Source organism: Anopheles gambiae, chromosome 3 (assembly GCF_943734735.2).
Source record: "Anopheles gambiae chromosome 3, idAnoGambNW_F1_1, whole genome shotgun sequence".
NCBI classification, from domain to species: Eukaryota; Metazoa; Arthropoda; class Insecta; order Diptera; family Culicidae; genus Anopheles; species Anopheles gambiae.
Genome location: NC_064602.1, coordinates 47617495 through 47632560, shown reverse-complemented (window position 1 = coordinate 47632560; position 15066 = coordinate 47617495). Strand labels below are relative to the sequence as shown.

At 41.4% G+C, this 15066-nt stretch overlaps 1 protein-coding gene across 2 annotated transcripts in view; it reads left to right on the top strand.

Moving 5' to 3' along the window:
- The first annotated feature begins 2112 nt into the window (after positions 1-2112).
- Positions 2113-15066, top strand: part of LOC1279478 (serine-rich adhesin for platelets) — a 48739-nt gene continuing 35785 nt past the window's right edge. Inside the window, exons 1-2 of one of the 2 annotated variants that reach the window (XM_061654350.1) lie at positions 2113-2340; positions 6332-6705. The gene's annotated coding sequence lies outside the window, so the exon portion shown is untranslated. Of the gene's footprint in view, positions 2341-2370; positions 2392-6331; positions 6706-15066 lie in introns of those variants that run through there. The other variant, XM_061654351.1, reaches the window with a different exon arrangement.

The following is a 15066-nucleotide window of genomic DNA, read 5'->3' as shown; positions in this document are numbered from 1 at the left end:
GGTTCTCCAAAAGTCTCCCAAAGACCACACACACGAGCGAACACAGTCATGTCTGTATCGGGGGCAGACGGTTGCAAAGTTAGTGTGAAGTTTGGGAAGCGTTAATATCTTTTTAATTAAATTTAAATTTCTACTCACTCGGAAACTATTTAACTGAAAGTGAGCTCACACGCTAAAACGGACGACGAGGGTCAGAGAACCGCTTGATAAAGGAGTGAAAACATTATAATCACTGCCGGGAAAATCCACTGCCCGCATACGAACGACGACGCACGGAGGTGGCACGGAGTGGATATTAGTGTACATGTTAACATGTATCCTCTTCGGATGTACCTACGCATTATCAATACGTATGAATTTCGGTTGGGCAAAAGTTTCGCTCCCCCCTCCCTCCCCAATTGCCCTTGTCCACCCGTGGGGTTTGGGCCAGTAATTTCCGGCTTTGGTATGTACACTTTTTTGCGGCATGTCCTTTTACGGCTTCTGGGGATCATCACGCCCAGCTAGCGCAGGCTATGGTGGGCGAATGGTTTTTGCGAATTTGTTGGTGTGTGTGTCAGTGTGTTTGTTTTTTGTGTGGAAAGTTTTAATTTCAATTGTCAGGAACAAATGTTGCACATGTAATTTATGATTCTCTGTGGCATTGCTGCGCCTCCGTTTTGGGGCGGCGGTTTGGATATGCAGCAGGTTGGTTGGTGTATTTTTGAAACGGTTGTTCGTTTTGTTGCTAGTTGCTGGTGTTCACATCGCTTTTTTGGTATCTCCGAGCGAATAACTGTTGGGTGTAGCGTAGTCGTAAAATTTTATGCTAGACAGGCGACATTTGTAGCCAATTGTAGCGATTGTTGTGTAGGTGATATTGAAAGCTTGGAGTTGAGGAGGGGTTTTAAGCAATGAATAAATTAGTAGCTGTTTGATTTGGTCTTTGCTGTTATTGGTTGATGATCAACTAATCAAAACTTTAAACTTTGTTGAAAGTTTATTAGATACTGTCAAACCGCCGAGGACATTGTATCTTAAATGTGGACAATCAAGAGTAAACTAAACTAGTACTGCTAACAAAAAAGAAAAGAAAATATCTAAAAATTGTCGGCGACGCCACTTAAAGCTTGCGTAAGTTGACGCGCAAAAAAATCATCCTACGGCAAACTAACAAACTGGTAAATGCCGAGACTTGCTCTCATTGAAAGTTCACGGCTCCAAGATAGTTATATCCAAACAAATGAACTAAAACGTCGCGAACCCTCGAGAGTCGCTCATCAACCATACAGTGAGGCATCGCGTCAGTATGAGTAGGCGAAAGGGTACGGATGCGGTGTGGCAGCTGCCACCCACCCACACACACACCCACCCACCGAAACCGGATGGAAAACTTTGTTTGCAACACATCTTGACACCGTTCCATCGCAGATACTGGCATCGCTGCTCATTTAGCAGGAAAGTTGCAAAACTTTCGTTTTACTTGCAACCCCTTGGAGACGACGGTAGTAGAGCTTTCTCGGATAATAATGTGTCAAATAACACACCCCATGCGCATGCTTTGCATTTACTCGCTAGCACTCAGAGATGACAGCTCCTCCGGTGGAGTTGAGAAGGATAATACACGGAGAGAGTGAGTGTGTGTGAGAGAGACTGAGAGAGTTGCGTGTATGCGTGAAGAGCGAGAGAATTGTAGCGAATGGAAATTGGAAATTGTGCGAATGGCGCGAGAGGGAGGATGTGTCTGGTGCGCGTGGAAAATGGGAGCGCGCTCGCGGGCAGTTTTCCATCCGAATCTGCTCAGAAGAGAGGGAGTCGCTCCCGTCCGCAGAATCTCTGGGCCGGGTAGGCGTTGAGCTGCTGAAGATACGGTCACCATAGTAGCTGCAAGGGGAGATGACATTGGCGTAGCAGCAGCAGTGGAGTTTGTTGTTTGTTTCGTCGCAAAAAATATGGTACACATTCGAAGGCCACAGCAGCGCAGCTAGCACATTCCACCACGGTTTGGCGAGCGGTTGTTTCGGGGTTTCGCTCCCGTGTTGCTCTCGTTTCTCGTACGCAGCGTCATCGCACCAGGACATGACGAGCGGCGTGCCGCGAGGGTTACAAAAAGAGACGGCATCCTGCTGCCGAGGATGTTTTTGGAGCCATCAAAGGAGACGAATGGTGCCTGCGCTCAGTTTGGTACAGCTTTTCACACCATACGGATGGTCGGAGGGAACGCTTCATCGGGAGTGCCAGAACGTTGACGTTTAGAAAGAAAGGAAGCTTACTGACAAAAAAGAAGAAGAAGAAACAGTGAATATATTTAACTTGACAACCCAACGACGACGCTACGGTGTACTCGAGAGGGCGTGTGAGGTAAAGGCCATCAAAACAGGAAGAAAGCTAGAAGAGAAGAAGATTCTGTGTGTGAGTGTGTACGGTGTGGTGAGGGGTGGTAGCTTCGCAAGGCATAACCCGCACAAACCGGGGAGCTAATCAATCATCGATGTGTGATGGTGGTACACACCGATGAGGTTGGCTATTACTGTTTTTGCTGTCCTGGTCGGTGGATCATTTGTGTTTCAGGGGAGCGCCTCGACAAAGAAATAGAGGCGAGTGCGAGTGAGTTCTGGAACCGTGCCCCGTGTGCCGTCCAGAAACATTCATTCCATCGATCCGTTTCTGCGATGGGGAGGTGTCCTTTTTTGCTTGAGTGTGTACAGCGTTCGTATTGATGCTGCTTCGATGGTGTGTCCGTGTTCAGCACGGTGGGCGCTCGTTCGAAGATGTAAATTTTCTTCACCGATGGCATAGAACCGAACAAGACATGGTCAAAAAAACATTGTTTTTCTCTCTCGTCCCCTCCCATCGTCACATGTGTTAGACAGCATTGTGGTATTAGTGGTACGCTGCCTTCATTGTGCTTGTGGTATGGTGTGTGTATGTGTGTGTGTGCGTGTTGGTTGTGTGTTAGAAGTTGTGCGTCAGCGGAGTTTTTTTTTACTGCGACGAAAGATTCCTGGACTGATACAGTTTGATCAGATAAGAAGATGTAGGCATCCAAGCATGAATCTTACGCCTAGATGTGTCTATTCAGTGAATGCGAGAGCATTAATGGGTGGTGGTATATTAATGCTGCTCGAACCGAACGCGAAACGACGGATGTTATGGGAAACCTTTCACTTCCTGCAGCACAAACGATGTATTGTATTGAATGGTTATTGTTGTTTGGATGTACCCCCGATCTGTCGATATGATTCGCCACCAGCGGAACATGAAAAACACAACACGCTTGTGGGCGCTAAAAACAGACCGAAAATCCTTTTTTTTTTGTTCACCAGTTACTGTAGTGAAGTCATAAAAAATAACGCCAAACAGTACACGCACAAAACGGTACCCAAGCATGCGAAGCAAACAGGGGGTCCTCCTCTCTACAAACGTCACCTGCAAAAAAGCATCCCAGCAGCATCCAGCGGAAACGAAACCTTTCTCAAAAATGGCACAAAAGGATGGGCTTTGAATTGGGAGGGATGTGTAGGATATAGTGGCACCGCTGCTGCGACTCCCAAGCGGTACTGTCGGAGTCAAAGAATCCCGAAGATATTTTCCGCACCCTGCGTGAGCGGTGGCTGAGATTTTACCTTTTTGTGAAGCTTTTTCTGGTGGTCGTTCTACGCTGCTGCCTTTCAAACCGTTCAATCCCACCACCCTCGGATGGGATGGTGGGCACATTTTTGGGCAAGAATTCCAAAACTCTTTTTGCAAAAGGCGCGCTCATTTGGCTAAAGCCTGGCGGCGACACACGGCCCAGGTACCAAGCAGCGGGCCATGAGCTGGAATCGTAGGAGAAGGGAAGGGAACGGAGGGGTGAGGTTAGAAGGGGGGTGGTTTTGTACGAGATTTTTCCGGTAATTTCGGCGCCACGAGGCGAGATGCGACGGAGATGGGAGAAACGTCGATCTCGCTAAGGTGGCTGCAAAGACAAAGTTTTTCTTACCAACATTTCACAACATGATGCTGTGCCACACCTGACTGCCGATGGAGCCGATGGGTTGGAATACATTATACACCAGCTGGGCAAACCGTTGGCTTGCAGAGGAGTTTATATTCGGCGGCATAAGGCCTTGCTTGAAACTAATCAGCAAAATGCAAGCGAAAAAGTTGTACGAACAAAGAAAGTCTATTGCGGGGAGTTTGTTTTTGTTAAAAAAAAAACAATACAAAATTTAGCTGTCGGTTGTATTGGAAATGCATATTGAAATAAACAAACATAGGAAATATTAATCAAAAGCTCTTACACATACCAGTTTGCTGTTTAAATAATACATAGTTTTAGGTAGCTTTAGAATAAATATACGAGTTAAGGCAACCATTTTACAACCATTTCAGCCGGAAGCAGTAATGATAATTAGATGGATTGTTAAACCGTAATGGCAACCGAGATTGACTTATCGATTATGGTTGAGGGGTATTTATTGATGGCATTAAATATTGTTCGATGGTTATCCATCGCCATGTTTTATTAGCCGAACGCCACTGCTTAATGGGTTGCGGTTTCCGATTTGGCATTGATTTGTTGTTGTTCCTTCCCATTTGCGGTAGTTAATTTGAAGCAAATAGATCCATGCTCTCCTACCGCGTAACGTGACGGACTGCTATCGATATTGTGATATTGTAGTGCCCAGAAAGGATTGCTCAATAGGTACATCGAATGGGAGAAATCGGATGATTTTGGAAGCCTCGAAGGATGGGGACTTTGGAAAGGGTTTTTTATTTGCAAAGTTTTCTTTATTTTTTGGGAACCACTGAAGAAATTGAGAATCACTGTAATAAAGCGTGCATTTTATTGACGGTGGCAAATGGTCCATTGCGACAGAATTTAGCATAAAGTTAAAGGGCAGTAAATTCTGCTGAGAAGCGTTCTAAGGCAAATGAGGTTTTTGGAAACGATGGTTTGGTGTGAAATGGAAGAAAAAAAATACACACACAGCAATCGTGATACGTTGAAACGTCGGCTCTAATTTAATTCAAATGTTTTATTTAAATGAGCTGAGCGTATCTTGATCTGAAGCTGTTATCGTAAAAGCGCTTCACCCCAAGCCTTGCAGCCATTAGTTGCGGAGCATCATTATGACAAGCTTACCAAAAACAGTTTGAAGATACCGCTTTCTATCGCTCCTTGTCGCTATAGTAATTAAAACACGGCTACGCAGGTAGGGGGCAGGACCTTAATAGGATCGAATTTTCTCTTCGTGCTCGTTTTCAAGTCGTACATAATTGGCGAAACAGTTGGCCGCCGCCGCCGCCGCCGCCGCAATAGACACGCAACCGTAACGGATGCAAAACAAGCTGCCACCCCGAACGGTGGTGGGCGCAAGATAAATCCTAAATTATACCCATCATCGCCTTTCGGCATGACACGCATTTGAAAGCGCGCTGATATCACTTAGCGCAGCAATAAAGCTAGACGCCGGAAGTGCGTCAGGTTGGTGGAAGCTGGAACCGGGTGGGGACCACTGCCTCCGGTTCGGTGCTGCACACGTTCAGAGGGTTGCCAGAACGTCACCTTCACCTTGGACCAACGTGTAGAATGTGTATTTGTATGTGTGTATGTGGGAGTATGTGCGTGTATGTGTGCGTTTTGTGTAACAATTTATGGCTATCGTTTTCTGCGGCTCCTGGGTTTTTATTGCCGTTGGCCATTTTATTATTATTGTTATCATTTGCATGTTGTGCCGCCGCTCGTATGGTGGCGTTTCTTTTGGCAGCAGCAGTAAGCGAGGTTGATAGATGGAGCGTACGGAGGTCGAAGGTGAAAGCTTTTCGTTCGTCGGCTCGGCTCGGTCGTGGTTGAAGCGAAGCGGAGCACAGTTTCTTGATGCCAATTTATGCTTACAACGACATTGCAGCAGGGAGCAAAAACACACGGGAAGACGGGAAAAATATTACATCACGTGCATTAGTTGGGGAGGAAATCTTGAACGGGTTCGGTGCGCTGCTGTTCGCCATCCGAGGCCCGCTGGGTAGAGGTCATAAAAATCTGTGCCGGAAAACAATTGAACGTCCTGGGATTGAGACGCCACAGCCGACCGGGGGACATGCTTTTGCTTGATTTATATTGCATTATTCGAAGGGAAATGCCGTTGCGTGCCGTTGGCCGTGTACGGTGGAGCGTTCTTTACGATGTGTTTGTAGGTGGTCGGTACTTACGGATAATACTAAATAGGTAGCAGATATGTGCGGGTAAAAAGCGGTAAAAATAAAAGTGTCGTATAAAGGTGGAAGGAAAAATTATCACGCACAGGCTAACAGAGGTTACGACGGTGCCTTTGGTGGCAAATAATAAAGAGTTATATTTTCATTTCAGTGCTTGTGTGCATCGGCACATCACCGCGTGTGAGTGGGTGATCGTGTTTGTTTACCGTACAGTGTGTGTGTGCGTGCGGGTAGGGGAAAAGGCTATACAATTGTTGTGGAAAAGGAATAACGCTTGCTCAAAACAGTGGAAGTGCATAACGGAAACTCAATTCCTGCCGGTGCGGAATAATAGATGGAGAAACATTGATAATTGCTGTAATTTATAGCTGTTCAAACATTGACCATACACAACGCGTCTGGGAGCTCCGGTGCGCGCAACCTTGCTCCATTGGTTGTGGAGCAGTAAACAACAACTGTACCTAATAAAACAGCGGAATTGGACGGTTTTCCTTTGTGCAGAGGAAGCAGTTTTGTTCATCGTAGGTAGGTGTACATTTTTATTTTCCCATTTGTAGCTTGTTTGTTTCTCGTGTGCTTTCACAAAAGCTTAATTAAATTTCGTACAGCATTCAGCAAAAAAGGCTCCGACCACCCCACGAGCGAATTCAGATGCAGAAAAGGAACAAATTTCAACAACAATCATTAGATTGAGATCTAAATTTTGTAGCCACTACGACTGCGAACGGAGGGGAAGAGTATGAGCCACTAGTTGACGTTGTCGCCAGGATTGTGACGCTGGTCGTGCAAATCTCTCGATGCTGATCTCGCACTGCTCAGTTGTTGGAAAAGCTGCTGAGGGTCGTGTATTTTCAGATTGGGGATGTTTTCTTTGCACTCTCTAGATAAAAAAAAACTGGCTAAAAATAAACATTCATAAACATGCCCCAAAGAAAGAGGACGCCTAGCTGGGGAGTAGCGAGAGGAAAGAATGGTGTTTTATGTCGATCCGTTTTCCACTGCTTCGTCCAAAGGGAATAAACATCCTGTGAAGGTAACCACACAACACGAAGTAAGTTCATTGTTCGCTGGGGAAAACGTGTTTACTGGAACCTGGAAATGAGATCGAAATTAAAATGGTATTAGTTTTCTGTTATTTAGATGCTGTGGGTAATATGCTTAGATAGCGCAGCAATAACTCTAATTTTTACCAGGAATGACAGGTTTTATCTAGGGGGTATTTTTATTTAGCTGGATTCATTTAGGCACATTAGTGCTAGGGTTTTTTTTTATAAAAGCTCCCCATAGTACATACCATAAAATCGTTCTAAAATTTTCACTGTATTACGTCGTTCTATGAGGTATCTTTGAATCCACTGAACTGTTTGATATTAGTATGTGAACAGTTTTTCTAATGTTAATTAGTATGTTCTAATGTATTAGTATTAGAAGGATGTGGTTTATGGTGTTCAAATGCAGCATGACAATCGATGTAAATACAATGTAATTTACCAAAAAAAAAAAATCAAGGTCATAAAAAGCTAGAAAGTTTGATTACTATCGTGCAATTGTGTGTAAAACGGTGCTGGTTTGAAGATATAACTAAAAAACATACAGCACTTAACGAGATGTAATGAACAAAGAAACTTTACTGGCCGCATATAAACATCAATAGTAGGACCTATGGGCGCATGACAGCGTTAGTCCAAACGCTGTGTGTGAATGTGCTACCGAAAGAAGAAACTAAATATAAAAATATTTCTAGGCAAAAGGGCAATAACGTCTATGGTCGGTGCAAGGTTGAGTTAACTGTGCCAATCTTTTTCTATGAAATCAACTTATACATAAAAACCCTTAATTTTCAATAGTTTAAAACACTTAAAATCTCCTTCTATTTTGCATAATGACCTATGCGGTCATACCGGCCTATAATACAAGCTTTCGTGACTTATTCAGTACTATCCAGCCGGATAGTCAGTCGTTATCACGGGGAAACGGTGCAAATGAGGATTGAGATGAGATCCATGAGATCCATGACGGGCATGTCATTAAGTCATACCAGTTGACGACTGCCCTACGGAGACCGCCCCTTCAAATATAGCAATTTTGTATATTTAATTAACTTTTTATTTTTCGAATGTTGTATTATTTTACTATGGACATTCTCGTGAGTGAAAAAAAACAGGTTTTTATAACCCAACATGGGACAGTTACCGCCCATTGCGAAATATCTAAATGTATGGATTTATGTTTTCAACAATGGATTTTAGATTATGTTTTATTCACGAGAAACGCTAGTGTCGTATTTTGCCTCAGTTTAATATATTTGTATACTGAATTGCTAAACTACAACTGCAATGATTTTTTTTAAACTTGATTCGGCAGCAACGAACTCTTACATGTGAGAAAATGCCAATTCAAATAAAATATATACTAATCATATCGACGTGATGATTGCTCATTACAAAATACATTTTTATGCGCTGGAAATGAATGGTTGTGTGATTTTTATGTGAATGAATCATCTAAACTGGCAATCATTTATCGAAGAATCATTATATAATTAAATGAAAATATGAATATGATTCACAAATGAGTGATTCACAAAAAAAACGAAACCATTTACAAAGGAGCACAAGAAAATAGGTACCTGATCGTGCTTATAATCGTGCCCATAATGGAAACAAATGCAGCACTTGGCAGCCCGACCTTTGTACTCGTCGGCATGAAGACAAGAGCTAAGAAAAATCTCCATTATGTGCTGCGACATGGCAGTGGGAGTAGCTCGATGGAAGCAAAAATAAACCGGCATCATTGCAAGGAAGAAAACAATGTCTGGAAAATAGCAAGAATTTCACACACCAACGACTATAAGGCGAAAGGTGAGCATAACCAAGCTCTCGCCTCCGCGACAACGAGCAACAGTGAAACGTGGCACCAGTAGCAGCAGCAGCAAGCATCCTCGTAAGAAATCCGAAACGTGTTCCATCAGACAAAGGGACGGTGTAAACAAACTCTTCATCTTCATAAAACATTCTCTCACTATGCCCCCGTGCCACCGTGGCATGCTTGTGACGCGCTTACAGATGTACGCGTCCTGCGCCTATGCCTGTGCATAAAAGGCGTCGATTTGCTGTCGCTGTCCGTGGCTGTGCTTGCCCTGGTCCATTGCGCTTTCATTTCCATTTTTCTGCTGTGTCGTACCTCACCGGGGCGCACACTTAACCCAGAGCAATCAGGCGGGGGCTGCCATTCTATCGTTGGCTGCTATAGCTGCAGAGGGCATTCTTTCTTTTCTTTCGAGATCGTCTTGAAGAAAGCGTCGCATCGACGGGCAAATGGGAAAAAAATCAGCCCATGGCAAGGCTATCGAGCCTGATGAGATCCCAGAATCGCCTTGAAATGAGGTACGGCATACGAACACAAGTAAATAACAAAAAAAAAGATATCTTTCGTCCTCTTTTTTTATCATCCATCGTCCATCGCACACTAACACACACACATATTCCTGCCAAACGGGACGGTGAAAACAGAATGATAAAAAGTAATCCAGCATCAAGCGGTGCGATCAATTAACTTCTTTTCTTCCATTTGCCCGGGCCGTGCCAAGTCACAGAGAACTTCCCAGATGGGACCGATTCCACAGTGCCGCAGGTTTGTTTTGACAGTTTGGTTCGGCACGGAAACTGCCTGGGACTGAACTGCACGTTTTATCTCGAGGGGGAAAACTGTGCTATTTTTTTTCTTCTTTTGATGGTTTGTTTTCGTTTACTGTTGGTAATTTAACATCTATTTAGTCTACGACGACGATAGGCCCTGAAGATTAGAAAGTCTATAGGATTCATCTTGTTCGATTTGATCATGTCGAAAAAGTGATTTAGTTTATAATGTACACACATTTATCCTAAATATTCTGTTGATTTTTGCTCATATTACCGTTAGGTTATTTAATAAAATTCTGTAGTCTTAAATTCTGTAAAGAGTAGGATGTCTAAATGCACATTTAAAGGCACCAAAATGATTTTTCTGATAACTTCAGTCATTGGGTTTCAGTAAAAAAAAAGAAAAAAATTTCAATGGCAATAAAAACTGATAATTTTGTATTAGTACTCTTACAGCTTAACTCAATGTTTTAGAATTTTATGCTACATAAAACTTAAACTGTAGAACATATGAGCTAGATTATATGAGTAACGCCCTTCAAATGTTATGTTAAGAGCTTGTTATGGTTGAATAAAAATTACAAAAAAGTTTATAGTATATGTGTGTTCGATTGGAATGGATACCAATATAGCAAAAATTATATAGATAATTTATTTAAATAAGGAAAAAAAATATTGAAGAGAAGAGAAGAACATAATTTGAATAATAATATTACTCTAAATATTGTAATAAATATCATTAAAGCTTTTAAAGTTGTAGATTCCTGGTAGAAAAGTGTTTACCGAACAATTACTTCATCCTGCTGTGTTCCGCGCAGCATAGGGTAAATAGTACGCAAACGGATAAGGACATCAAGAGTTTCGCAGATAGAATGCTAGAAATGTTGTGTACAGCAAACGCATCGAACGGAATTCGGGCTCGATTTTCTGCACTGTTTATTCTGCAGGATATTGTCGGGAGGTGTTCTTGTGCTGGAAAGCGCCGAGCAAAACCAGCCAGCACGAGATAGTTTCGTTCATATTTTATCAAAGTTTTTATTGTAAACTGATGTTGGTTGAAGGAAGAGAGGATGGCATAATGCTTTTAGTAGCCTTTTGCACACAGATAGGGTGGGGCAGTTTTCCAAACACCGTACGCTACGAGAAATTGTCCGAACAGAGACACCAGTATGCACGTTGTTCGCGGTACAGTTGCCGTACTGGCATTACGGGCGCAGTTGCCGTTATTTATTCGTTTTATTTTGTTAGCAGTAAATTATGTCTATCGTGTCTCAATCATGTTTATGGCAAAAAAAGGACAAGCTTAATTTAATCCCGCGCTGAGTCTTGAACGTTCGAGTCTCACGCACACGGTGCAGCTCGTAATTTGTTTCGCGGCCGTTGCGATCGTTGTATCCTTCCTCCGTCGGATCCGCTAGCTACATATAAAGCACAGCGTCCGTTGGCAGTGGTAGTAGTGCTCGCACGCGAATCGTACCACAGCATAATCGCATAATCTCATTCCTAATAACATTCGCTCTTGAACGAATCAATCTGTGGCAAACGATAGGGGCCAATAGGGCTGGCTGGAGGGGTATGGAGGCAAACTAACTTTCGTAATCGTAATTATTTCTTTGATTGTTTCTTGAGCGCTACGGCAAGCGGTTGGAGCACGGTTGCTGGTCAGCGTTTTCATGCCGACCATCGAACAAGTGAAGGAAAATGCGTAAATTATGCGACAGATTGCTTTCCGGTACGAAATGTTCTTTTCGAACGGTAAGGGAACGATGCACGCAGTCAGCGTTATAGCATGTTGGTGTACGGAAATTTTTAATTATTCTTTTGTGAGTCGTATTTTGTTGCATGTGTCGCCACATCTAAAAAGTTACGTATTACTGAATCGATGGTTCAGCTATATTTGATTAGTAGTATACGATCATCTGAACAGCTTAATATACTATAAGTAAGCTATAGTTATAGTTTATACAGCTATATAGGTACAGCTTAGTTGTTTACTAGCAATATAAAATAATTAACAGGATTAAATGATGTATTTAATTTTTAAATTTGCATATGTATATATTTTTTTGCATATTTAGTATCCTAAAATTTGTAATATTAGTCACAAGATACTTGCACATCCAGGCACCTGTTATTAAAAATGTTTTAATATCAACCTCAATCTTCTGCCAAAAATGTGTATTTCGTAATGGGGTTTCAATACTGGGTTTCATATGTTCGAAACAATTTACTTGATTTTCGTATTACAATACAAATTTAGATGTGCAAGAAATTGCTACTAATTACGATGTCCTTCTGAACCGACAGGACAACGGTCTCATTGATAACGGGGCTTGGGTGTTCTTTGTATCTTTTACTCGTAGATGAATATAATCAAAGTACTGTTGTGTGATTAGACGATTTTTCCGTATGACTATCAAGGCATTCGTCACATATATCTTTACATATCGTGGTTTATTATTATCACTAAATCTTTGTTCTTGTTACTATCACTATCATAAAACATATCGGCAAATTAGATCAGAGCACAGTTTGTTAAACACTGTTGTTTACACGTTAATAAGTACTTCTACAATGCATTTCATTGTACTTCAATGCATCTAAACCAGATTAATAGGAGTAGTTGAAGAAATTACACAGGCATCGGCTTTTAGCAAAACAGCTAAGAATGCCTCGGGTGGTAAACTGACCAACAAATAATATATATTTACCGAGACATCCAAATCTACTAGAGGTCAGACATATTTTTAATGGATGCTATTATCTCATGGTAATCATGTAAATTAAAAAAAAATCATGGCTAGGAACTGGATATGAAGAAATGCAACAAAAAACATGATCCGGAATATGAAGCTGTCCGTAATTTGAATCATAGCGGTAGATTGCTTTTGTGCAGAATTGAAAAAAAATAGCAAATGAAAAATACATTTCAATTCTGTATGTTTTGACTGAAAACCAAGAATTTCGACTAACACGGATCTTTGAGATACGTGTTCCACATTAATAATTCTTATCGAGGACAACCTGTAGTTACGCTTTGGAATGATGGTATATGGTAAACAGTTTACGTTAACCTTTTCACTCATCTATGTTTTGCTGCTGAAATGTTATCATTTTGGTACAGGTGCCTCATGAAGATAAAAGCTGCTAGATTATAATCTTCTTTTGAGCATCCATTGATTAAAGCACAACTTCCTGGAAGAGCGTCTAGCAACGGGACAGAAGGAGGCAGTGTGTAGATGACTCTGCAAGAACAGTGTGGTAAAATTGGTGGTGTGATGAATCACTTGTAAAAGTGTGGCCCCTATATAGTGTTGTTGAAGCTGCTGATGTGCGCTGCTTCACGGACTAACGGTAAACAAGGTTAAGAAAATTGATACCCAACTTCAAAGACACAACCATAGGATAACATGGGTTCAACGGTAGGATGGATTGTGGTTGCAAACGCAAACAAGATTAGTGGGCTACCTTTCTTAGGATTGGCTTTCTGGTTAATGGTTGCACAGCGCATTCATTTTAAAAGCACTGAACGTACTCTTCCACTGTACAACACCATTTGTACATGGTCTTACCTTATCGATCGATATTTGTTGATGGTAACAAATGTATGTTTTTTGCGTCTTTGGAATCTTTAGTCATGATATCGTTGTTTGTTGTTATCGATAAATTATAATTTACTACTAATCGGTGTTTGTAAGGACTCAATAAACGAGTTATATTACTGCGCTAGAATAGCAACAGTGTTGCCGATATGTAGACGATACTAAACCTTCTCGGATGAAATTGAGTACCTGGGTTATGCTTGCAGGCTGGTTTGCTGACTTCCATGCAATAGCAATACGGTGCTGGAAGCAAACATAGGTGTACTAAAAGATGTGATTATGTATGTAGACAGCACATCGTAACGAACATATCGGCCAATAGAAGCTTAAATTAATTGCGATACTATGGTCCATAAAATTGCAATAAAAACGAGAGGAAGTGGTATAAAAATATCATTCCCATTACGTTATACCCGTCACAGTCACAACACATACCAGCTTCCCAACAAATACTGATATAATTTGTGAATCATGCTTGTGGCATCCTATGCTTTGGCTCACAGTGCTCTTCCCAGTCTTCTTACACATGGTAAAAGTTATTAACATTCCGAACAGCAAAAGCCAGGTAAAGGCATCGTTGGTTTCAGCTTGTTCAGTGCGGTATGTTGTTTGCAAATCGGACAGTAAATTGGAAATGCCTAAATGCATTTTGTAATAGGATCGCATTAATCTTGATTGCTTTCAGGAAATGGGGTCATCTGCCAATGTAGAGGAATGATTTTTTTCTCAGATACAAATGTAACTGTTGCAAATCAAACAAATACTATCGTATGGATGAGTCCAATTCCATGTGAGTCCACTGGGTAAATGCTTATAACCAAAGGTCACGCGATGTAAAAATATTGCAATGAAGATTTTTTAACGTCAACGTTCTCGTTCATCTTTGAGCTTTTTTTATTGTATTTGTGATTGAGTTAATATAACCTAGTAGGGTCAGAAATAAAATGTCAGAACCGTAAGATTTTTTTCCTCAAAAAATCAATATTTATGCTGCATCCACACAAAAACCAACTTTAAAACCATCAGATGAAAGTTCTTAATATTATAGCAGTATAGCATAGATGTGTTTTTTTAACCTCACGATTTGTTAAAAAGTGGGATGTACAAAAGAAGAAAACAAACAGTAAACAGTACGGTTCACCGAAAACTATCCATTTTGCCCAAAACTGGGCGCCTTTCGTTGCTGCGAAACAATCTTTGTTGACATTGGTAGGCTCATCGCCCTTATATTCACACATGAAAGGTCACCATAGCGTGTCAAAGAGAGTATATGTTTACACTTTCAAATTTAATAAAACCTAGGCGTTACACTGGAAAAACATTTACTCCTAAAAAAGCTGCTAAAATCAATATAAGCTGCCCGGAGTTTATAACGATTGCAGGGCGCCTCCATTGTGTGTAATATAACGAAAGATGAACTGGGCGCCTCCATTGGGTAGATAAATTAGATAAATTTAAGATAAATTAGGTCCAAAACTCCTTTACAAAAGTTTATCGTTAAATTTTATTAAACAAAACTGATATCTACATACATATCATGAAAGTCAAATTTTAATTTAATGGAATAGGAAGGTAAATGTGTTTGAGGAACTATTGATTTCACAACGAATATCATAAAGAATAACATGGCGATGTTAACAGTA